General features: G+C 43.4%; 1 long non-coding RNA gene across 1 annotated transcript in view; it reads left to right on the top strand.

Moving 5' to 3' along the window:
* LOC115089685 overlaps positions 1-22,552 on the top strand; it is a 69,126-nt gene extending 46,574 nt beyond the window's left edge. The window contains exon 3 of the long non-coding RNA XR_003856202.1: positions 22,244-22,552. This is a non-coding gene — a long non-coding RNA (uncharacterized LOC115089685). The remainder of the gene's footprint in view (positions 1-22,243) is intronic.
* The last annotated feature ends 4,080 nt before the right edge of the window (positions 22,553-26,632 follow it).

Raw genomic sequence — 26,632 nt, 5'->3', positions numbered from 1 at the left:
TAATGTATCACATTATGTACATGTTACTCCAGCTCAAATTATGCTTAAACATGAACAAAACCGAATGCATTCTAATCGCCAGAAATAATGCCAGACCAAAAATTATCCCACCTTTCCAATTCGACAATACCACCATCCAACTCAAAGACAACGTTAAAGACTTGGGCTTCTGGATTGATAGCGATCTAAACTATAAAATTCACATCTCTTCAAAAATAAAAGAAGGATTTCATAAATTACATGTAATCAAACACCTAAAACCTCTGCTTCACCCCCATGATTTCAAAACCGTCCTTCAAACCCTAATCTTCTCTGGTCTGGACTATTGCAATTCTCTACTAATTGGCTTACCTAAATCATCCCTAAGACCCTTACAACTTCTTCAGAATGCTGCTGCCAGAGTTCTGACGGGTAAAAGAAAATTTGATCATATCACACCCGTATTCAAGCAATTACAATGGCTCACAATTGAACAAAGAATCGAATTTAAGATCCTCTCAACTTTACAGAAAGCAATATACAAAGCAGACTACACCGCACTTGATGACATCATTCATATCCAGTATTCTCCACGCACAACAAGATCAACTAGTAAAATACAGCTAGTGATTCCATCACTCCCTTTTGCTAAACTCTCTTCCACCAGAAACAGAGCCATTTCTATCATCGGCCCAAAACTATGGAACTCTTTACCTCAGTTCCTCACCTCTCAAGAAAACCCAAAATCTTTTAAGAAAGAACTAAAAGCCTGGCTACTCTGCCAATCTCATACTGACAGCCTGCTCAACAATCTCAAAACTTAATCCCACAGCTTCCCATATTTTGTCATTTATTCCCCCCCTCTGTCTAATCATCCTGTTTCCTACAGATATCTAAGACTATCTTATCATTATACTTGATCTCTGTCTACTCAATGTACCTTTCCTTTGGTACACCTTATCTGGTTTATTTTCAATATGCCTATCCTCTGGGATAGCTTGCCTTGTCCATATGTTTGACATGACAGTTCTCAGATTGTTAAATGCTGTTGTTTCTTCAATGTCTTCAATAGTTTTATGTATCAGGTTGTTATAATTGTAAACCGGAGTGAAGGCTACTCTGCTCTACCTCGGTATATAAAAAAATGCTAAATAAATAAATAAATAAATCTGCTTGTGATTTAACTACTTTGAATAATTTTGTATCATCCGCAAATTTGATAACCTGCCTCCCGGGGGCAGCCGGCGGCGAAAGCGGCCCCCGCCGGTGAAGATGGATGCTCGTAGTGCATGGGGCGCTCAAGCCAGCGAAGCGCACGAACGGGCCTGCGTGACGTCACGGCGTTCATTCATGCGCTTCGCTGGCTTGAGTGCCCAAATTGACGGGCCCCCAAGCCAGCGAAGCGCATGAACGTACGCTGTGACGTCACGCAGGCCCACACGCCAGCGCACCCAGGATTCTGTATAGGCGCTGTATAAGCGCCTATACAGTAAAATGGATTGCGCTTCATGGACGCGTGTTGGACGCAGCTTGCATTTGCAAGCTATTAAATACAGTATCGAGCGGTAGGTGAGCCGGACTGTGCGTGCGGCAAATGAGGGTGCGCCCGGCACTAACGCACCTCTTCCTACCACTCCTTACTGTATCGGCCTGTATGTTAGTTTATTTTTAAGAGCTCAGACCTCCATGGAGATTTTTTGTTTCTTTTGGATTTAGGAGTTTTCTTCCATCCTCCCTATCCTTTCTATTTTTGTGTTCCAACAGACTGATATGATTTTGTTTTCTTTCCTTAATTAGGCTGGGTTCCTCATCAGTTGGTGCTCAGTTTTTTTTTCCTTTTGTTTGCCTTGCCTTGACTTTTTGTTTGCCTAAGGGTTACATAAGAGCTCAGCTTCTTCTTTTATATTGGCCCCATGGCTCCTAAATTCAGGAGCCTAAGTGTACTGCATGCCTACAGGAGCAGAGTTGGAGCGGGTATAAAAGTTAAGACACTTAACACTGATTTTCAGTATTAGGATCCTAACTTAGGGCCCTAAATTTAGGGACACTAAATTTTAGGGATCAAATTTTAGGTGACTTTTCAGTCAAAAATGTTAGTTCCTAAGTTTGACTGAAAATCAGCACCTAACTTAGGCCTGGATTTTCTAATGTAGCGCAGCTCTCTGAATTCGGCGGTAACGGGGGGGCGAAAGCCGGCATTGATCGCACCACCGCGGTGTTATCACTGCCGGCTTTCGCACCCAATAGCGCCATTGTAAAAGGTGGTGCTATTGGGCGCGCTACTGGCAGCGATAAGGGGCCTTACCTTATCGCCGCCAGCGAAGTTTCCGCAGTGTCCGCCCCGGCGTGGCCCCGACTCCTCCTCTTCCGGTGCTGAGGCCCCCCCCCCCCCCCGACTCTGCCCCGATCTAGCTATCGCACGCGAAAAGGGTTAGAAAATAACCCCCTTAGGTTCCTAAATTTAGGAGCTCAGCTTTATTTTGACTATTGGCCTCTTAGCTTTCCTTCTCCAATGAGTCTTATGAATGGCATACAGCCATACCGGACCATAATCTGTTTAGGAAGGACAGAGATGGTAATATGGGGGGAGGAGTAGCTCTTTATGTAAAAAAAAAAAGAAAAAAATATCAAAGGAACTGAAATGCGGGGAGCATGGGGAAGGGAGAAGGCACTATGGACCATCTTAGAAAGGGGAGGTGGCACTTCCATCCACACAATGTGGTCTACAGACCTCTGAACCAGGTGGAGGCACTAGACAGCGATCTGGCCAAAATATCAAAAAGGTGGGAATGAAGGGAGAGGCATTGTTGGTAGGAGACTTTAACCTGCCAGATACAGAGTGGAGTACCTTGTCTGCAGAGTCAGTTAGATCGTGCGTGCTCTTTATGAAGCTTCCTTGTGGGCTCCTTGTGGCGCCCACAAGGAAGGGATAATACTGAATTCTTGTACTCACAAGCAGTGACCGTGTCTAGTCTGATACAGTAAATAGGTATCTGTTTGACCTTTTTTCTCTTGGATTTTCCAGGAGTGTGAACTAAAAGAATATAAATAGAACATTAATACATAAATATTATTAATATTAATAAATACATAAATAGAACATTCATGAATGCATAAATACATTTTATTATTCAGTTTCAAACAATATATTTTGGCAATTATTTCATGACATATATTTAGGTAACAGATGAAAACACTTATTCTTAAGACCTCATGGTTTATATTTCCCCAAGTATTAATGGGACATCATCAGTCTAATTTCATCTTCAAAGTTAATTCCACTTTTCAGAACTGGGTTCAGCAAGCATCATAATGTTTAAAATCCAGTTTGTAAACATTCATCTGTGTTTTAGAGGCTTAGGTGCTGAAATTTTTATCATAAGGCTTGGGGATAACTGCATGGAGCGGCAGTTAGTATCCTTAAGAGAAACACGGGGATATCCTGCACTTGCTGGGCAGATTGGATGAACCATTTGGTCCTTTTCTGCCATCATTTCTGTGTTTCTATGTATGTTTCTGTGATTTAAAGTCAGGTACTGGCACTCTTGGGGAACAGACAGATCGGGGAATTATATACCAATTTAAAGTTAGGATTTTGCATGGCTGCTGCAAGGAAAATCATTGCCGGTATGTATGCTGTACACATACATACCGGCAGTCACTAATTCACTTGCACAGATGGGCATGCATGCCTTCAATGACTTGTTCAAACAAGAACACCCACACATCCCGAAAGCCATGGAGTCATTCACACAGCTGGCACATACACACCCACACACACTGAAGATCAATGACTCACTAACAGACTGGAGTACACCTACACTTATACTCCCACACACACACAGCCTACACATATACTCCTGTACACTCCACACACTGACAGCCACTGATTCATACAGGCTCACACACACACACACACACACTCACTGAAGATCACCGATTCACTAACATAATGGAGTTCACTAATAAACACTTACACACACACAGCCACCCCCCTCCACACACACACACACACACACATACATATACACATACTCCTATTCACATAGTCCCACTCATTAACAGCCACTGACTCACTCAGGCTGACATAGTCACACTGAAAACTATTGACTCACTCAAAGAGGCTGGGATACACAGACACCTGCAGTCAGTGATGGTACAGATACTGTGATCCTATTTTAAGAAATCTTCTTGAAATCAATTAAATATGTTAGTAGTGTTTAACAAGGTAAATCAATATGTATAGGATAATCAGTATGTAAAATGTAATAATTGGGCAATTTTCAGGTGGTCTCCAGAAGAGCAAAATCAGTGACTGCATTTTACCCTCGCACTTTGCATCAATTTTCAAAGGCTATTGAAATGGGGACTCTTTCCCTCCTGCGGTCCATGAGACCATCACAGGGGGGGTGTCTGCCAGAAGGAAAGTAAACTAAGTGCAACTGCTAAGAAATATAGTGTGCTGACCTCACCTCGCGAAGCTCTGCTCTGTCTCTTGCTGCCCAAGCCCACTGCCTCATTCCATACTGAAGAGAAGAAGATTGCAGCTTTATATTACAAATGATTCGGGAGCGCATATTATTGTTATTGCATCAAACAGTTCTCCGTGTGGCATTTAACTTCATGTAAAAATGAGAGAGACGCATGTGGGGGTCTGTGTAATTTTTGGAGGTTGAAAAGGGGTCCACACTCTCCAAAAGGTTGGGAAAACGCTGGTCTAAGAAAAAAAGCTCCTGGCACCACTTTGCTCCTGCTCTTTGTGCAGATCTTTTTTTCCGGGGGAAGGTTAAGCACATTATTTTAACAATGTAAAAGTTTAAATGTGCATGCAAGCTCCTCCCCCAGCCCGCCCCCAGGAACGTCTCCATTCACCGCCTATAACGTGCAATGCGTGGTGGCCCTACATATGTAACTTTACCTGCACAAAGGATGGGCAGTTATCAAAGACCCCATATCAGCGAGTAAAACACGGTGTTGCCTCTGGAAACAGCTTTGAAAAGACTCATCTTTACCGCAGTTACAGTACTTGAAAGTGGATGCCTTTATGCATTCCTGGGGTATACCTGCAAAAAGATTTAAAAAAAGATGTATTGACCCTTGATTAAATATAAGGCGGAAATTTCTATATATGGAAAACATTTTCGATGACACCTACTATGATGGTCACAATATTTATTATTTAATCTATGATATAAATGGAGCTGGGGAGGAACAAATATTGAGGAAGTTGCCTTATATAATATACATTCCTGGGGTATGATATGGGAAAGTTTGAATGCAAGTTACAGAAAAACTGTATTTGAATTTATGGAAGAGCTTTTTGCCTTTTAGAGTAATCAGTTTATAGAATTCTCCACTGAAGTGTGACATTGAGTATTTTTAAGAATAACTTGGACATTATTACAAACATACCATGGAAATCAGTGGAAGTTTGCAGAAATTAATGTTAAGATTATTGGAACCCAGCTGATTCAGTAGTAAAATCAGCAAACTATGGTTCGTTTTCAAACCATGTCAATGGTGGAAATAAACCTCAAATCTGATTGCATCTCCCATCTATGTAGGAGATATGCACCATCCATCAGGTTTTCGATCAGGCCCTTTGCGATTCAGTTTCCATAGCAAGAAGAATGCTAAAACTTTGTTAGTTAAGCGCTGGCTTTCTTTAAGAAAATGCATTGCCTTTGATTTGGTTGGATAGGACTAGACACCATTGAGCCAACCAGTCATGGAGGAGAAGATGGTAGCCTATGAGGAAGGGGACCTTGTATAACTGAAAAGGCTATAGATGTCTGCTAAGCTCCCTTCGGCAATCAAATAAAACCTCCCAGTGACGCCAATGTATCAAAGTGGAATCTGGCACTGGCAGATACTATCCAATGATGGGACAATTTACACGGGTGAAGGTAAAGCAGCATATGATATGTGCATTATGGCTCAGCCTTGTAGCTCATTTTCATAGTATGTCTGGTTCTGGTAGCCAGCTGTTGCTTATTTTACCCCCACTTTCTACAATTACAAGTTCCTAGCATGCAATGTCACATGGAGAAAGTGGGGACATCAATTTCCAGTTATCTGCTGACTTAAACAATGAGGCAGGAGATAACAGCTGTGCACAGAAATATTTTGATCTCAGAGGGCTCAAATTAAAAAAAAATATTATTTTTAAATGAAAAGACTTTCTAAATTCCACAGGGAAAGGTAACATAGCTGTCTGTCTGCTATTTATGAGGTCTTTTGGAAAAGGAAAATGTCCAGAGGTTGTGCACAGGCCCTCTTTCATATCATGTGCTCCTACCTTTGGAATCTGTTTTATTTTATACCTCCAGTTTAGTCTCCTAGGACTGGGCCCCTAATTGAGGGTTTTTCAGTTGCAAAAGCTGATCACTAACCTCCAGTAAACAGAGAATGTATTTTTCCAAGTATTATTCTTTTATCATATAGGCCTCTATTCTGCAAAATTCTGAGATGTTAAAAAAAATGCATATGAGTAATTCTACACAGGACATAGCCAGCCAAATCTTGAATTTTTTTTCCAGGTATGAAAAAATACAGCATCCATACCCTTGCTAAATATCCAGCTGTGGATACAGCTATGAAGTTTTGTAGAAGAATCATGGACATAAAATCATAATGACCTTAGTGCTATTATCCAGAGTCATCTTATAGTGAAGCAATACAAAAATAAAAATGGCTGAACCTCAAGAGACGACAATGATGGATAGTGTTGGGAACCAGGAAATGGAAGACTGTGCTGAAGCCTTGTTTTTTGGTTCTGTTTTCAATCACAGGAAGTACAGGGGGTAGAGTGAATAGTGTAAGACAATTGACTTCTTCAGAAAAGTGAGTAAGCAGCCAAGGGATTTAGCACAGATTGGAGGTATAAAGGCAGGGAGAAACAGGAAATGTGAAGAAAGGTAACAATGAGCTATTTAGCATGAAACAGAGAAACATACAGCTGTCCATAGAAAAGGATCATTTGGTCCTTTCTCTCTATGGGATGAATTTTCAAAACTTTTATGTGTGTAAAAATTAGCATATCTTTTATTTCTTTGATTTATATTCTGCACTTCAAAGCAGATTATATTCAGATAATGTAGGTATATATGCACATAAGTAGCCTCTACTTGCGTATTTTGTATTTTATAAAAGTCGAAAAGACGTGTGTATTTTCACATTGGCGCGCAATATGGGATGGAGTTTAAAAGGGTTACGCGCGTAACCCCGAAAACCCGCTCCTGCACGCTCCAAGCCTATTTTGCATAGGCCCGGCGACTGCAATACTGACTTTGTTATTTATGCCCTCCATTGTCCCTGCCCGAAGGTGTACATCAGGAGAACTAAAAGCAAGATTAGGATACGCCTCACTGAACACAAATGTAGGATCAATAATCAAGATCTCAAGGCTCCAACAGTCAAACATTGTATAGATCATGGACACACATTCAGTGGTTTTAAATGGGCAATCATTGAACACATACAAACATGGTGAAGAGGAGACAGAGTCAGTCTATTAAATTACAAAGAAAATGCCTGGATACACCGTCTCAACACTCTGGAACCCTCTGGTTTAAATGACAAAACAAGGATGAACAGGTTTGGAAATTCTTTTTTAATTCACTGATTTTTCTCATATATTGTCGCACACAAATCTTTTGCAGCCTCTATGAGTGGCAATGTTACCACCGCTTTAAACTCCCTCAACAAGGAATAACGGGGGGGTTTTCTTCAAGCGCATCGCAGTGCAGTCTCCCACGCATCATTTTGAAGAGCAGCTTCTCGCTGCCGTGCCAAGTAGCAAGTATGTATCCATTTCCACTCAATGTTACCAATTGTTAAGTGATTTTCAATAACTAAGGGAATTTTTTCACCACTTGATTTTGTTGCACAGATTTACAGTCACTTTGGTCACGCTATAGAGCAGCATTGGCTGCCGGATACCCTGGCAGTTACAAGCCCGTGAAGAAGGAGCTTGTTGCTCCGAATCCGGAGATACTCACTGTGTATATACGGGACGGCACTCAACTGTAACAAAGTTGTAATACCTTTAACGGGCGCTGGGAACGCTGACAGCGGCGCCATATTTAAAGGGAATTCCTCCGTGTCAAAAATGGTGACGTCTGCGTGACGTCAGAAATCTGAATATCGCTAAAGAATAACTGAAAAATAATACACCTTAAATCAGACAGAAACAATTTCTTAAGGTTTGACAGCCATCATCCGACACATTTTAAAGAAGGTCTCCCGGTAGGCCAATTCTTCCGCATTCGTAGGCTGTGTTCAGATGTGGCCGAATTTCATCATCAAGCAGCATCACTAGCATCAAGATTTCAAGGACGAGGATATCCAAGACGCGTTATCTCTCATGCATATAAAAGAGCCACTTTTTCTGACAGGGAATCATTACTGCAATATAAACAAAAACCCATGCTTTCTGATCTCACATGTGTACTGCAGCACTCACAACTTACACCTTTGATCAGGCAGATTTTACTCAAACATTGGAATGTTCTCAGCCCTCACTCAATATTCCATAGAACACCCATGTTTGTTTACTCAAGGGGTCAGAACATCAGATAACGAGTTATCCGAGCGTCAAACCCAGAATTAAGACCACCTGACACTTCTGGCCAAACTCTGTGTGGGAAATGTTCATTTTGTGCACAAGCACATCAAGGCACCAGTTGGAATGATCCCTCTACGGGGTTTCAAGTTAAGCTTACATGCAAGATGACAGACATCAAATGATGGAGCTGTTACAATTCCTGGATGCTCCCAAGGAAATAACCTCCATCGCTATTCACCAGGTTCTTTTGGATCTCCTCAAAAAGAACTGGGAACACCCTGGTTCTGTTGCTCCAGTCAACAGAAAAGCTGATTCCATTTATTTGGTCCAGTCAGCCCCAGGTTTCCAGAAACCTCAGCTGGATCACCAATCTGTGGTTGTAGAATCTGCCCAAAAAAGGGCAAAAAGAGCAAAACCGCACTCTTCCTTTCCCCCAGGTAAGGAACAGAAATTTCTGGATGCCATTGGCAGACGTGTCTTCCAGGGATCGATGCTTATCTCTTGGATCGCCTCCTACCAGCTGTATATGACCCAGTACAACAGGGTCTTAATCAAGCAGATACAGGACTTTGCAGAGTCCCTGCCTCAGCAATTCCAGGAACAACTTCTAACCCAGTACACAAGGGTTTTGAGGCAAGGAAGCATGAAATAAGATCTTCTTATGATATCTTTGACTCCGCTTCCAGAATATCTGCAACTGCTATTTCGGCAAGAGGATGGGCCTGGCTTAAGTCTTCGGACTACGCCCTGAAGTACAAGACAGATTATCTGATCTGCCCTGCATAGGAGACAATCTGTTTGGGGAACAGATTCAGCGGACAGTGGCAGAACTCAAGGACCATCATGAAACCCTTCGCCAGCTCTCTCTGATGCCCTCTGAGTATTCCTCCAAACAGCCTTTCAGGAAGGATACTAAAAAGTCATTCTTCCGCCCAAAGAAGTCCTATCCACCACAGTCTAGGACTCATTCTACGAGACCTTTCCAAAAGGCCCAGTCTCGTTAACCTCGTAAACAAAAGCCGCAAGCAGCTCCTCAGCCAGGCCCTGCTTCCGGTTTTTGACTCCTGCATAGAGAACAGCAGCCAGTTTCCACTACCTCAGATTCCAGTGGGAGGTCGATTGTGCCATTTCAACAACAGGTGGCACACAATCACCTCAGACCAGTGGGTCCTTACCATAATCTCTCAAGGTTATCGCCTGAACTTTCTCTCCCCACCAGACTCCCCACCTCTACAGGCATGGAGAACATCCGACCACTCACTACTCCTGGAGCAGGAGGTCTCCCTCCTCCTCCAGTCCAGAACAATAGAACCAGTACCTTATTCTCAACAAGGCCTAGGATTCTATTCCCGGTACTTTCTAATCCCCCAAAAACCGGGAGGCGTTCGTCCAATTCTGGACCTACGTGCCCTCAACAAGTACCTCCAACGAGAAAAGTTCAAGATGGTAACCTTGGGTTCCCTCCTTCCTCTTCTGCAAAGAGGAGACTGGCTCTGCTCTCTTGATATCCAAGATGCGTACACGAACATTGCGATAAATCCATCTCATCACAGGTTTCTGAGATTTCTAGTAAGCCCCAAGCACTATCAATACCGAGTGCTCCCATTCGGCCTGGCATCTGCACCACGAGTCTTCACCAAGTGCCTCGTAGTAGTAGCAGCCTTTCTCAGGACTCAAGGTGTTCATGTCTACCCCTATCTAGACGATTGGTTGATCAGGGCTCCCACTCAGCAAGCTGCTCTGTCATCCCTACGTCTTACTTTACACACTCTGATTTCGCTAGGATTTCTCGTCAACTACGCAAAATCCTGCTCAGTCCTATCTCAAACTTTATCATTCATAGGGGCAGACTTGGACACCTTGCAGTCAAAGGCATTTCTGCCCCGACAGCGAGCTCTCACTCTCATCTCCCTCGCACACCAGCTACAGTCTCAGCACCACACGACTGCACGCCACTTCCTCATCCTACTGGTACAGGTTACCCCAATGGCCTGCTTGGACATGAGTCATGCAGTGGACTCTAAGGTCACAATGGACTTAGTCCGTCCAACCTCTATCAACCACTGTCCACATCACTGACTCACTCCGTCAGTCTCTAGCCTGGTGGAAAAATCAGATCAATTTCCTCCAAGGCCTGCCCTTCCAGGCTCCAGACCCTCAAATAATTCTCACCAGTGATGCTTCCAACCTCGGCTGGGGAGCCCATGTGGCTGATTTGCAAACACAAGGAACTTGGTCTCCAGAGAAAGCCAAACAGCAAATCAATTTCCTGGAGCTTCGAGCAATCAGATATGCTCTCAGGGTATTTCAGGATCGCCTTTCCAATCAGGTCATCCTGATTCAGTCGGACAACCAGGTGGCCATGTAGTACATCAACAAACAGGGAGCGACAAGCTCCTACCTACTGTGTCAGGAAGCTGCACAGATATGGGCGGAGGCCCTCTCTCACTTGATGTACCTCAGGGCCACCTATTTGCCAGGAGTGGACAATGTGTTGGCGGACAACCTAAGTCGCACTTTCCATCCACACGAATGGTCCCTCAACCCCACAGTAGCGGACGCAATATTCCAACGTTGCGGTCATCCTCGCATAGACCTCTTTGCGTCACCTCAAAACCGCAAGGAAGAGAACTTTTGCTTTCTCACTTGCAGCCAACACTCACAGCCAAGAGATGCGTTCTCCTTCTCGAAGACTCTAATGAAGTTACTTCAGGACAAAGGATGCATGATCCTGATAGCACCTCTCTGGCCTCGCCAAGTGTGGTATCCAATACTTCAGGATCTCTCCATTCGCAGGCACATTCCCTTGGGAATGGACCCGCTTCTGATCACTCAGAACGGCGGGTGCCTACGCCACCCCAATTTTCAAGTGTTGTCCCTGACTGCCTGGATGTTGAAAGGTTAATTCTTCAGCCACTTAACCTTTCGGAGCCAGTTTCCTGTGTCCTGATTGCTTCATGGAAACCTTCCATGAGAAAGTCTTACCTATATAAATGGAACAGGTTTAAGTCATGGTGTTCTTCTCAATCCCTTGATCCCTTTACCTGTTCCACCACGAAGTTTCTAGACTATCTCTGGCACTTGTCAGAATCAAGTCTAAAAACTTCCTTCATCAGAATGCATGTCAGTGCAGTGGCCGCCTTCCATAAAGGTGTCAGGGATGTTCCTATTCCAGTACAACCCCTCGTAACCCGCTTTCTGAAAGGCTTGCTTCACCTCGAGCCTCCAATATGCCCTCCGGCCCCTTCTTGGGAGCGCATTCTGGTTTTGGGTCGGCTCATGAAACCACCATTCGAGCCTCTCCAATCCTGTGATCTTAGCTATCTCACATGGAAAGTGATTTTTCTTTTGGCAGTCACATCTGCTCGCAGAGTTACTGGGTTACAGGCCCTAGTTCCGTATCCGCCTTGCACTAAATGTCTGCAGGACCGGACAGTACTCTGCACTCACCCTAAGTTCTTACCTAAGGTAGTATCGGAGTTTCACATTAATCAATCCATTATACTACCTACCTTCTTTCCCAGGCCCCACTCCAATCCAGGAGAACAGGCTCTGCCATACCCTTGATAGCAAACGGGCTCTAGCCTTCTATCTAGACCATACAGCTGCCCACAGGAAAAGCACTCAATTGTTTGTCTCTTTCCATTCCATCAAATTGGGGCAGCCTGTGGATAAGCAGACTCTCTCCTCCTGGTTAGCGGACTGCATATCCTTTTGCTATCAGCAAGCAGGCATTCCATTTCAAGACCATGTTAAAGCACACTCTGTGAGGGCCATGGCGACTTCAGTAGCGCACCTACGCTCTGTGCTGCTTCCTGACATTTGCAGGGCTGCTACCAGGAGGTCTCTCCATACCTTTATAGCCCATTATTGCTTAGACAAGGCTTGAAGACAAGATTCCATCTTCGGCCAATCTGTCTTGCACAACCGTTTTACAACTTGACGTACTAATACTCTTCTGCCTGCCCGTTAGGGTTCAGGATGCCCTCAACCAAATTCCTCCCCAGGCCTTGTGCCTTTTGCACATCTTGGGTACATTTGGTGCATTTCTCGGACATCCTCAGCTCGGTACTCACCCATATGTGAAGACTACATTTCTGCTTGTCCTGTGAGAAAGCAAATGTTGCTTACCTGTAACAGGTGTTCTCACAGGACAGCAGGATTTTAGCCCTCACGAAACCCACCCACCACCCCGCGGTGTTGGGCTCATTACGTTTTCTTATTTTATTTTTCGGCACTTCCTGTAACTTTAAACAAGACTGAAGAGGGACCCCTGCTGGCTGCAGGTTTAGTGCCGTGCTGGGCATGCCCAGTAGGTGCCAGTCAAAGTTCTAGAAACTTTGACAAAAGTGTTCCGTGATTGGGCTCCATCCTGATGATGTCACCCATATGTGAGGACTAACATCCTGCTGTCCTGTGAGAACACCTGTTACAGGTAAGCAACATTTGCTATATTTGCCGACTTGTGTATTTTTACACCTGCTAATTATATGGCATAAGTGATATTTAAATGTGTTTATTGTGTACCACTGACTGGGTGGGAGGTCTGGGTAAACTGGGGGAACGTTGAAGCTGAAGCCCCAGGAAGGTCTTGATGGCCTGGAGAAAGACTGGTTGAACAGGAGGACTAATTGGTAAACTGGTTAATTTCATTTATATACATATGTTTTAAAACTGGCCAACTTACAAGTGTAAATCAGGACTTATGCAAGTAAGGCCTACTTTACATTTCCACATAAAATATACACACATATATTTTTAAAATAGGTAGGAAAAGTACATAATATTCAGTGAATGAGACGATGGTGCAGGGAAGAGGGATTCAGTTTTGTAAGGAACTGGGGAAACCTTTAGAGAAGGGGGAGACCTTTCTGAAAGGATGGGCTCCACCTTAAGCAGTGTGGAACCAAGCTGCAGGCACTAACTTTCAAAAAGGAGATAGAGCAGTTTTTAAACTAGAACACGGGGGAAAGCCGACAGTCACTCAGCAGTGCATGGTTCGGAGAAATGTATCCTTGAAGGATACTAATGAAACAGGAGAGTTAGGGCATCGCAACAGAGAGGTTCCAATAAAAGCAAATGTAGTCCATGTGTCTATATGTAAAAAATCACCGAAGCTAATGATTTCCAAATTATCCCTAACAACTGAAAAGCACGTTGTTAATACAAACAAAAAATGCACTTTGAAATGTCTGTATGCCAATGCCAGAAGTCTAAGAAGTAAGATGGGAGAGTTAGAGTGTACAGCAGCAAATGATGAGATTGACATAATTGGCATCACAGAGAATTGGTGGAAGGAGGATAACCAATGGGACAGTGCTATATCAGGGTACAAATTATATTGCAATGATAGGGAGGATCAACTTGGTGGCGGTGTGGCACTTTATGTCCAGGAGGGTATAAAGCAGGGTTTCCCAAACCTTTAGCCGATATGACCCCATTTTAGCATTTGAAAATTCACATGACCCCAGAGGATGACCAAAACAAATTAGCAGGGGTATGATCCCCTCCAACAATCACTCCACTCTCACCCTCCCCACACTCCAGATGTTTCCCTCTTTCAATCTCCATCCTTTCCAGTCAATCCTCTCTCTCAACCTGCACCCCCTCTTTTAACTTCCTCCCATCCAGCAGAGCTCCTCTCTTAACCTCTGCCCTTTCAGTTTATCCTTTCTTACACCCTCCAGCTGGCCCTCTCTCACCCCAAGCCCTTATCTGCCAACTGACTGTCATCCCTTCCCTCTCACCCCCTTCCTCATTCCCGTTCAGTCTCATCCTCCATCCTCCATCCTCCCCTCCAACTCTTCTCTCACATTTCCCCTAGCTGAACCCCCAGTTAATTTTCTATCATTCACCTTTTCTCTTCTTCGACTGACAATTCTTCTCCCTCCTGCATCCGATTCCTTCCTCCAAACAGCCCCTCCTCCAAACGTCCCCCTGGCCAGGGTCAGCAGCAACATTTTCCTTTGGGCCACAGGGAATTTTTTTTTTCTCAGGTAGGTTCAATAGTGGGCAAGAAGGGAACAGTGGCAATCTTCACTGGCCCATGCACACTCAGCCCTCCCCTCCCATCATTACTGGTCATAAGCTTGATGGTGGATCTGCAAGCGCAGCAGCATTAATTCAGTGTGAAGCCTGTGAACCACTGCAAGATCTCAGGCCCTGCCAGCAGCCCTGATCCCTCCTCATGCAAGGTTTCTTGTTACCACAGAAACTCATGTAAGGACAGGACCACTGCAGAGTCTGTAAGTACATGCTGATTCATAAGCGTCACACTGACTTCCACTACTAATGGTGCTGCTGCCTGAAATATGCTGTCATTAGAGGCTGTTGTGACACCAAATTAATGTTTTGTGACCCCCATTTGGGGTCCTGACCCACAGTTTGGGAAGTCCTGGTATAGAGTCCAACAGGATAAAGATCATACAAGAGACTAAATACTCAGTAGAATCTATACGGGTAGAAATCCCATGTGTGTTGGGTAAGAGTATAGTGATAGGAGTATACTACCATCCATCTGGACAAAATGAGCAGACAGATGATGAAATGCTAAGAGAAATCAGGGAAGCTAACCAATTTGGCAGTGCAGTAATAACGGGATATTTCAATTACCCCAGTATTAACTGGGTAAATGTAACATATTCCATGCATTAAGAAAGGTGGAAGGAAGGCAAAAAGATTACCATCATGGTTAAAAGGTGAGGTGAAAGTGGCTATTTTAGCCAAAAAAAAAAATCCTTCAAAAATTGGAAGAAGGATCCATCTGAAGAAAATAGGAAAAAGCATAAGCATTGTCAAGTTAAGTGTAAAACATTGATAAGACAAGCGAAGAGAGAATTTGAAATGAAGTTGGCTGTAGAGGCAAAAACTCATAATAAAAACTTTTAAAAGTATATCCAAAGCAAGAAACCTGTGAGGGAGTCGGTTGGACCATTAGATGACCGAGGACATAAAGGGATTCTTAGGGAAGATAAGGCCATTGCAGAAAGACTAAATTACTACTTTGCTTCTGTGTTTACTAATGAGGATGTTGGGGAGATACCAGTTCTGGAGATTGTTTTTAGGGGTGATGAGTCAGACGAACTGAACCAAATCACTGTGAACCTGGAAGATGTAGTAGGCCAGATTGGCACACTAAAGACAAGAGTAGCAAATCTCCTGGACTGGATGGTATGCATCCTAGGGTTCTGAAGGAACTAAAAAATGAAATTTCAGATCTATTAGTTAAAATTTGTAACCTATCATTAAAATCATCCATTGTACCTGAAGACTGGAGGGTGGCCAATGTAATACCAATATTTAAAAAGGGCTCAGTGGGCAATCTGGGAAACTATAGACCAGTGAGCCTGACTTCAGTGCCAGGAAAAATAGTGGAAATTATTCTAAAAATCAAAATCACAGGCATATAAAAAATACATGGTTTAATGAAACACAGTCAACATGGATTTACTCAAGGGAAGTCTTGCCTAACAAATCTTCATTTTTTTGAAGAGGTTAATAAACATGTGCATAAAGGTGAACCGGAAAATGTAGTGTATTTGGATTTTCAGAAGGCATTTGACAAAGTCCCTCATGAGAGGCTTCTAAGAAAACTAAAAAGTCATGGGTTAGGAGGCAATGTCCTTTCGTGGATTACAAACTGGTTAAAAGACAGGAAACAGACAGTAGGATTAAATGGTCAATTTTCTTAGTGGAAAAGGGTAAACAGTGGAGTGCCTCAGGGATCTGTACTTGGACCAGTGCTTTTCAATATATTTATAAATGATCTGGGAAGGAATATGAGTGAGGTTATCAAATTTGCAGATGATACAAAATTATTCAGAGTAGTTAAATCACAAGCGGATTGTGATACATTACAGGAGGACCTTGTGAGACTGGAAGATTGGGCATCCAAATGGCAGATAAAATTTAATGTGGACAAGTGCAAGATGTTGAATATAAGGAAAAATAACCCTTGCAATAGTTACACAATGTTAGGTTCCATATTAGGAGCTACCACCCAGGAAAAAGATCTAGGCATCATAGTGGATAATACTTTGAAATCGTCAGCTCAGTGTGCTGCAGCAGTCAAAAAAGCAAACAGAATGTTAGGAATTATTAAGAAGGGAATGGTTAACAAAACGGAAAATGTCATAATGCCTTGTATCGCTCTATGGTGAGACCGCACCTTGAATACTGTGTACAATTCTGGTCACCGCATCTCAACGATATAGTTGCGATGGAGAAGGTACAGAGAAGGGTGACCAAAATGATAAAGGGGATGGAACAGCTCCCCTTTGAGGAAAGGCTGAAGAGGTTAGGGCTATTCAGCTTGGAGAAGAGACGACTGAGGGGGGGATATGATAGAGGTCTTTAAAATCATGACAGGTCTTGAACAAGTAGATGTGACTCGGTTATTTACACTTTCGGGTAACAACAGGCCTAGGTAGGAGATACTTCATGAAGTTAGCAAGTAGCACATTTAAGACTAATCAGAGAAAATTCTTTTTCACTCAATGTACAATTAAGCTCTGGAATTTGTTGCCAGAGGATGTGGTTAGTGCAGTTAGTGTAGCTGGGTTTTAAAAAGTTTTTGATAGGTTCTTTGAAGGAGAATTTCATTAACTGCTATTAATCAAGTTGATGTAGGGAATGGCCTCTGCTATTACTGGCATCAGTAGCATGGGATCTTCTTAGTGTTTGGCTACTTGCCAGGTTCTTGTTGCCTGGTTTGGCCTCTGTTGGAAACAGGATGGCTTGCTTGATGGACCCTTGGTCTGATCCATCATGACAATTTCTTATGTTCTTATGTTAATTGATATAAGTGGTTTCAATGCATTACCTATATTTGCACGTAATGATATATACACACATATTTTGTGGAGTAGAGATACATGTATTTTATAAAATGCTAGTATGTGATATGTGCATATTATAAAATCTTTGCAGCCAGATTTCAACAGTTTGAGACTTTGAGAGGGAAGTTGGTCAAACTATATGGCTATAGTCGCTCAAGAAATGAATACTTAGAAAACTTGCTCCTTCTGTGTATTTGTAGCAATGCCTATGATCCTTAGTAAGTTATATTAGTGCCCTATTGATGTATTTACCAGGAAAGCTGATTACAAAAAAAAAAAAAAAAGGCAGTAGCACTGGCTACCCATTAAGGCCCATATACAATTTAAGATTCTTCTCTTGTTTTTTCAGGCTTTAAGGGGAAATGGTCCTGGTTATCTCAAGAACAAACTGCCTTCGCATACTCCAAGATAAATAAATAAATAGTTATACTTCTTATATATAAAATATTATATTTCTTTATTTATTTCCAGTTAAACTATTATCACTTTATTTAGTATTATGTTAAATTGTCAACCAGTTATACTGTTCCATATGTTCTACGGTTCCATGTAAAGCTCCGCTCTCTGTTGAGCAGTTCTTCGTTTTATGTAAACCGGAGTGATTTGTAGTCCCTACAAGAACTTCGGTATATAAAAATTAAAAATAAATAAATAAATAAATAAGACAATAGCTAAGATCCAGCCAAAGTGCATTATTTGTTCCATTGTTTAAAAATAGTGGGTGAGTTCTTATGTGAGCTAGGGTCTTTTTGATTAAAGCACTCACAATGGATATTAGGCCCAATAGTTTGTTTCAAGACTATCATAAAAAGGTAAAAACCTGGCTCTTTTTTTCAGTGGCTGATTCTGTGGAAATTGGTGTTCTGTGTGGAGTAAGAGTAGGAACAGGTTTTTTTAAAGTGCATATGATTTTCCTAGTATAATATAATTGTGGGTGGGAAGTTGGTTGGTTGACTTAACTGATGATGTTGTAAAATTAGATCTTGCTGAGTTGGTGTGAGTGTAACAGAATGTTGCACCTGTCAGTTGCAGACGGCTGTGACCTTTGTTGCTCACCTCCTTTTTTCCTGCACCAGCGATTCTTGGACAAATGGAGGCCTCCGCCTTCAAACGCCGCCTTCCTCAGCGTCCCCGGGACGGCGTGGGCGATCTCATCCGCCATCTCGCATCGGGGCACATGCGCGCGCGCCAGGCCCTCTCAAATACACGTCATGGCGGGAAGCTTGGGGGCATCCTTTCTGTAGGACGTCACCTGCCAGTGTATTTAAGCCATCCAGCCTAAGCTTCCTACGAGTTAGCAAGGACTTCCTTCCTGCTGAATTCCACTCCATCGGTGACGCTTGCTACTGTGAACTCATTTCTGAAACTCCAGTACCCTGAGGGGAGCCCCAATGGCTTTCCCTGTTCCCTCCAAGGTCGCTCCGAAATCGGAATGGCCTTGGAGGGAACTTTTTTTCGGCCCCCCCCCACCTTCCCCTCCGTTCCCCTATCTAACCCACCCCCCAGCCCTCACTAAATCCCTCCTCTCTACCTTTGTTTCAAAAGTTACGCCTGCCCGCGCCTATGCAAAATAGGCGCGCGTCGAGCCTATGCAAAATAGGCTCGACGCGCGCAGGGGTGGGTTTTCGGGGGTTACGCACGTATCCCTTTGAAAATCTACCCCAATATTTACAATTCTGCATCTATAAGTAAATCATTTTTTCTCTATTAATTTAAAATGTAATTACTTAAGACTGTCATGTAAAATGTATTATTTTGACCAATATAAAGTTTGCAGACTTTTGCAGAATTTAAGTTTTTACGCACAGAATTTAAATTTTTTTTTGCACAGAATTCCCCCAGGAGTAGGGTTTGGAAAACAGAGTGGCATCAAAACCCCCCAGCAAAGGTCACCAACAATATTGGTATGAACCAACAGTATCAAAAGAATAGCAAAGCAGCACCAACAGTGGCAAGAATGTCCCAAGACAATTAAAAGGGGCAAAACAGTACCTATAGTGGCCTGGAGTTCTCTAAGGCATCATAAGAGTACCAGGAGCAGGCCGGACAGTAACAGTGGCAGACTAACACAGCAAGGCACATAATCAGGAAAAAGGAGAAACTCTCAATTTTTAATTCTTTATTTTTTAACAGTTTTTCTTCTTGGGAACAAAACACCCCAGTATAAACAACAGAGAAACAGAGCAGGAGAACCAGGCTAGGACCCAAGAGTGGTAAAAGAAATCAGCTAGGTGTTACGCCCGTCGGTCGCAGACGGCTGCGACCACTAATGCTCACCTTTTTCTTTACTGCATTGACGCCGTTGGGGAGAATGGCGGCCTCTGCCAGCTACCGCCGGCCTGCCCTGCCGTACCCGGGACGGCGTGGGCACTGCCAACCAATCTTGCCTTTGGAATTACTTGTGCGCGTCATGGTGGGAACCTCGGGGGCGTCCCCTCCGGATGATGTCTTCACAATACTGAAGCCGGCTGGCCCTGCCTACTGACGAATTGGCAACGAGTTCCCTCATTGCTGAATCTGCTTTGCTCACTACAGACAGTTTACGTGACAGTTCCTGCACATTTTGGTGTGAGATGCTCTGGGTACCCGCTCCTCGGGGGCCCTTCCTCGTCTCTGGCTATCTGCTCCTCGGAGGGCCTTCTTGCCTTGGACTGTTGCCTATCCCCGTTCCCCGGGGCTTCTGCAGGAACATTCGTCACTGTGAGTACCTTGACTCTACGGATTCTCTACCGTGGAATCCTCTTCTGTGTACCCCACGCTGCGGGCCACTACCGTACCATCTCTAATGGGAAACCTTGTTGGTGTACCTCGCACTGTGGACCTCCACCTTCTCTAGTGGGAAACCCTCACTGGTGTACCCCGTGTTGCATGACATCTACCGTATCATCTCTAAGTGAGGAACCCCTTCGATGTACCCTGTGCTGCAGGCCACTACAGAGGAACCTCATCGGTGTTCCCTTCTCTGCGGACCATTGCCGGATCTCCACTACTGAGGTATCCCCTCTAGGTGTACCCCACCGCACAGACTCTGTGACTTTCTCCTACACTCCCCGCTCCTCGGGCAGTGCCTTTCTCTCTCTCTCTAATAAAGACTCTACTCCACAGCTGTGTCTGACGTCTGCTGAGAACTTGCCTCCCAACGGTGAGGCTCACAGGGCTCCTCCCTGTGGGCGGTACCATCTCTCACCTTGGCCCAGGACCCACACACCTACAAATCCTAACACTAGGCACAAAACCAAGAGAGAGGCATGGCACAGGGAGCAGGCAGGCCATTGTAATAGCTGCAGCAAGAGAGGCACCTGGCAACAACACAGCAATGTGCTGAGTGCCAGTACTATGGGCATTGGTTCTGTGTAGCTGTACACGCAGCCCGTCTGCCACTCATATGGAAATTCCATGATAACCAACTGAGGGAGATTTATTACAAGAACTCAAATGCAAAAAAATCATGTTTGCTTTCAACTCATATCTTGATATCCCCTATAATTTATGAAGGAGCATCAAATGGGTAGCTAAGATAAACCAAAGTTTTCTTAGCACTATGTCCTGACCTTGATCATTTGCCTCACAAATCTCATACACAATTACTTTTTTTTTTAAATTTGATTTTGCAGCTACAAATGTCCACAATTGCCAAATATTGCCAGCTACATTATTTGAATAAATGTTTCCATGTCAGTCCACATTTATATCATTTTTAAAAAATGGCAGTACTTCACCACACAGGTACAGTAACTTTCAAAGGGGCGCACTTGTGCGTTGGCACGCGCCCAAGGACATGGCAATTTTATAACATACGTACACATATGCGCATGCGTTATAAAATAGCCTTGGCGCACAGATGCATGCGCCTAATTTTGCAAGCAGGTGTGCTCAACCTTGCAAATTGGGTTTTGGCCATGTAAGTCAGGGAATTTTATAAATGGTGTGTGTCCACACCAAGCCCAGTTTCACCAGTTCATTCAGCAGTTGGCCCAGTGTACAGCCTGCACTCCCCCCGGTCACCCCACCCCTCAGGAATGCTTTTTTTATTTTTTACAATTACACCTCATCTTTAATAAACTAAAGTTACACGGCACTAGACCTGGGCGAGTGCCCAACCACGCAATTATTGGCGTGCACAGCTCTTGGCTGTGCCCTGGAACGCCCATGCCCCTTTTTGACTGTGTGAGATGTGCGTGTAGCGGGAGATACGGGCGAATGTAGGCGGCTTTTAAAATACAGCGGGCGCGTGTAGGCCCTGCATGCATGAGCATTTCTCGATTTTGGTGCGCCCCGGGCTTTTAAAAATTCAATCTTTATGGAAAACTATAATGTTCCTTTTTTTTTTCAGGTAAATATAATTTCTGTTCTTATTATAATAAGCAGTGCTTTAGCACTGATATATTCCAGGGAAAAAAATAAAATAAAAACTGAAAAATGAAGGTCCCTGGTAATCTGCTACAGAGAAGATTCTTTTTTTTTGGAATAGAAATGAAGAAATTACAGACATTTGCTAATCATCTGTCCCCTTCTGAAAAATCTTATGAAGAACGACATCATAAGATCTCTCTGGCCTCAGTTAGCGCTGCCAGTGCTGAGGTGTCTTTTTTTTTTTATTTCTGTACAGAAATAATTCTGGTGTAGGGAACGACTCAGCTGTCATCCGGAAAGCTAAGCAGAATAAATTAGTGCAATGGAAACATCACTTCAGGCCACCATCTGTTCTGACGTGTAATTAAAAATGAAAAATTGAAAAATTCACAGTCGTATCATTAAAAAAAATCAGCTGTGAGTTGTGACAGCTCCGTGTGTGTGTGTAATATGCTTGTACTTAATTTCAGCCATAATAATGCCTTTTTTTTTCATATCTTAAATCCAGATCATGCTTCCTACTGGACCCCACCAAGCAGTGAAATTCTCAGATACCATCAGATACATGTCATTGGTGGCTCAGAAGCTCAGAAATAATTTCACTGCCCCAGTGATTCTTGTATAGTCTTGACAGCTTCCACAGAACACTGCAGATCTGCTAGGAGAAGACTAAATCATTAATAAAATACAAATATTTTTGCAACATATGGAGAAAATTCCCAAATTCTGGAAGGCAGCCAGACATGTCTTGCAGTAGAAAGACATTTTTTTTTGTTGTTATTTGAAAACTGTATTCATTTTTGCCATTTTCTTTAATACATTCATGGACTTTAAAGGAATTAATGCTTAGTGGACTTTGACCTTAAATTGTTATTTAAATCCATCTCAGTGTGGCTTGATTTATTTATCTGCTCTTTGCATCATTTTTATACTCTTTATCTAAAACGCACCCCCCAAAAAAAGAAACTAAAATTAAAAATAAATCAGTTTTCACTGTACCCATTAAAATGTGATAAAATATAAAATATTTAATTTGAGGACACAGCTGTTTTAGCCCACTGTGTTAAATGAGTTACTGATTACTGTTTACATTTGTTTCAAAACTACTATTTAAATATTTGACTTTTCTTAAGCTGACAAATGATAGCTGCTAATCATTAATGAGAGAGATAGCAAAGCCATTTACATGCATTTTGTTTGCATAGAAGGTATCATAGGGCACTTTCAGCACTGAATGGATGCCCAGGTAGCCAGGAACCTATTGACCTCTCTGCAAAAAGATACCTCTTGAGTCCTCATTCCTCTGAATTATTAGAGGTACAGGCTTTTGGAGCTGTTGTAAACTCTCACAATTTAGACCTCATGTTCTGAAAGCATGAACAAAACTGAGGTGCTAAAACAACTCAGATGAAATGATCTGCACCTGTATCCCAAGAGGCTACACTTGGCCACAGCTGGCTGCTATTACAACTGATATAAGGCCCAAGCTATCAAATTTAGGGGGGGGGGGGCAAGTGGTGGGCAGGCCTGCGAAAGCCAGCAACCATCGCATCACTGCGGTGCGCTGGCTGCCGGCTTTCGCACCGAATACACCATAAAAGGTGTAGTTATTCGGCGCGAAACTGGCGGCGATAAGGGTCCTTACCTTTCGCTGCCAGCGATGTCTCCGCAGCATCAGCCCCAGTGCCGCCCTGACTCCTCCTCTTCTGGGGCAGACTCCGCTCCAATCACCCTATCGCACACGAAAAGAGACTTTTCGCTTGCGAAAGCTATTGAAAATGACCCCCTTAGGGACCAATCTTCTAAAGTGCAAATTTAGGGGCCAATGTACTAAGTAGTGAATTAATAACTGATTTTATGGCAGACTGTATCTTCCACAAGACTCATGTCAAACACCCAATGCACTTAAAGGGCATTACACCCCTCTGTATTGGAACAGATAGCTCGATGCATTCCCGATAGTGATAACACAGAACAATGTAGGTTGTGATCTCCCTTTTACCTCTCCTGAAAAAGTAAATCAGCCTTTCTAGCCCTTCCTGGTACCCCGATGCAGATCCTACACCCCCCAGCAGCAAAGGCAAGCTCCCAGCCTCATCCCCCAGCTCCGTCAGATCTCTCTCCTGGGCCTACCTTATTTGAAGTCAGCCCAGATTGGATGGTGCAGGACGGAGTCTTTCCTGTTGCCCCCACTGTTACCATAATCCAAAATGGCACCATTTGATTTCATCTGATGCAGGGAAAGCCTGCAAAAGGTCAGCTGGCACAATGTTGGATTTTGGTACAAGCAGCGCAGCAGAGAGGAATACTCCCTCCTATCCCCATTGGCCGTGGGCTGATGTGTAATGGGATAGGTCACAAAGAGCAGCCCACTGGGGGAATCTGCCTTGGTTGCTGGGGTGGGTGAGGAAAATGATGGGGCTTCTACTTGGGTGCATAGAGGAGGTGGGAGGACATTGTGGCCAGCATTAGACTTTCCTTTAGCCCCAGGATTCTAATGCAAAAACTACATCTTTGAGAAGTGTAGATACATTTTTGCATTACTGGAGATTTAATGCAAATCATGTTCCTTAACACGATTTACGTTAACCCCATTTTAATATTTATGAGTTGCTTTGCATGCATTTGCTTGTGACACAGCTCATTAACATTTCTATCACATCAGTCCATGTTAACATTAATGCAGTCTGATACACAAGCGTGTTAAGACTAACTAACACAGTGGAGCCGATGCAATACAGTGCACTCAGTTGAGCGCACTCTATAACCCGCACTCGGACACGGGTTAAATAGGCGCTAATCCACTCCCTAATTCAATAGGGGGATTAGCGCCTATTTAATGCACGTCCAACGCGGAGTGAATGCCATAGCACTCATCATATGCAAATGCATGTGCTTTGTCGTAAAGCTTGGGACATAAACTTTCTTGAATTAGATCATATATTTTTTCAGTGCTTACTCATATGAGAGTTTCTAGTTGCACTTGGTCACACATAGGGTTCACCAAGCCTCACACAGCACATTACGCATTTATTTTCCTTATTTAAAATTTCTTGTTAATTGCTTCCTGGTTCAGCGGAATCACCTAAGGCAGTATTCAGAAAACACTCTAAAGTTAGATGTTAGAAGTTGTTTGTTTGAGGTCTATTTTGCTGCAAAATATTGATCATGGCACAGCAAAGTGTGCAAAAAGGAATGAATTCTGAGATACAGGAGAAAGAGATCATGTCACGAAGCAAAAGATGTGCCTTCAAACCCAACAAAGAAGGGAGCAGCAGAATCAAGTGAGCTGCAGATCAGAGATTCTCCCTCCCTTGTTTCCTCCATCTCAGTTTTGGTAGTTTTGCGAAATGATTTGTATTTGACATATTCACAGATTTGAAGTCTTTTCTTCCTCTGGCTGGCAGTTACCCAAAACAATTTTTCTGGGATTTCATAACATAGAAACATAGAAATGACGGCAGAAGAAGACCAAACGGCCCATCACACTTGTTTTTTTTTCTCATACTTATCTGATACTCTTGGCCCTTAGTAACTTTTTGGTTCTATTTCATTTCCACCCCCGCCATTGCTGTAGATAGTAGTGCTGGAGCTGCATCTAAGTGAAGTATCTAGCTTAATTGGTTAGGGGTAGTAACTGCCGCAATAAGCAAGCTACTCCCATGTTTATTTGTTTACCCAGCCTGTGCAATTCAGTCCTTGTTGGTTGTCTGAATATAATTCCACTTTACTTCATTCCCCCCTGCCATTGAAGCAGTGAGCTATGCTGGATATGCAGTGAAAGTGAAGTATCAGGCATTATTTGGTTTGGAGTAGTAACTGCCGTAACAAGCAAGCTACTCCCTGCTTTTTTGTGAATGCAATTCCTATTTTCCACATTTCCTCTTGCTGATGAAGCATAGAGCAATGTTGGAATTGCATTAACCATGTGTATGTTTATTGAATAAAGGTATTGTCTCCAGGTAGTAGCCGTCATTCCGGCAGCCACCCCCATGTCTCTTCTCTTCATTCACATCCTCTAGACTTTATGGATCCACAGTGTTTATCCCATGCCCCTTTGAAATCCTTCACAGTTTTAGTCTTCACCACTTCCTCCGGAAGGGCATTCCAGGCATCCAACAGCGTCTCCGTGAAGAAATACTTCCTGACATTGGTTCTGAGTCTTCCTCCCTGGAGTTTAAAATCGTGACCCCTGGTTCTGCTGATTTTTTTGCAACGGAAAAGGTTTGTCGTTGACTTTGGATCATTAAAACCTTTCAATTACCTGAAGGTCTGTATCATATCCTCCCTGCTCCTCCTTTCCTCCAGGGTGTACATATTTAGATTCTTCAATCTCTCCTCATAAGTCATTCGATGAAGATCCTCCACCTTTTTGGTAGCCCTTCTCTGGATCGCCTCCATCCTATCTCTGTCCTTTCGGAGATACAGTCTCCAGAACTGAGCACAGTACTCCAGGTGAGGCCTCACCAAGGACCTGTACAAGGGGATAATCACTTCCCTTTTCTTACTCAATATTCCTATCTCTCTATGCAGATCAGCATTCTTCTGACTTTAGCTATCGCCTTGTCACATTGTTTTGCCGACTTCAGATCATTAGACACTATCACCCCAAGGTCTCTCTCCTGCTCCGTGCACATCAGCCCTTCACCACCCATCGAATACATTTCTTTTGGATTTCCACACCCCATATGCATGACTCTGCACTTCTTGGCATTGAATCTCAGCTGCCATATCTTCGACCAGTCTTCCAGCTTCCTTAAATCCCGTCTCATTCTCTCCACTCCTTCCGACGTGTCCACTCTGTTGCAGATCTTAATATCATCCACAAATAGACAAACCTTACCTTCTATCCCATCCGCTAGGTCCCTCCTGAAGATATTGAACAGGACCGGTCCCA

Source organism: Rhinatrema bivittatum, chromosome 4, assembly GCF_901001135.1.
Source record: "Rhinatrema bivittatum chromosome 4, aRhiBiv1.1, whole genome shotgun sequence".
Classification (NCBI taxonomy): Eukaryota; Metazoa; Chordata; class Amphibia; order Gymnophiona; family Rhinatrematidae; genus Rhinatrema; species Rhinatrema bivittatum.
The sequence above is the reverse complement of the archived record's forward strand: the minus strand, read 5'-3'. Positions and strand labels throughout refer to the sequence as shown.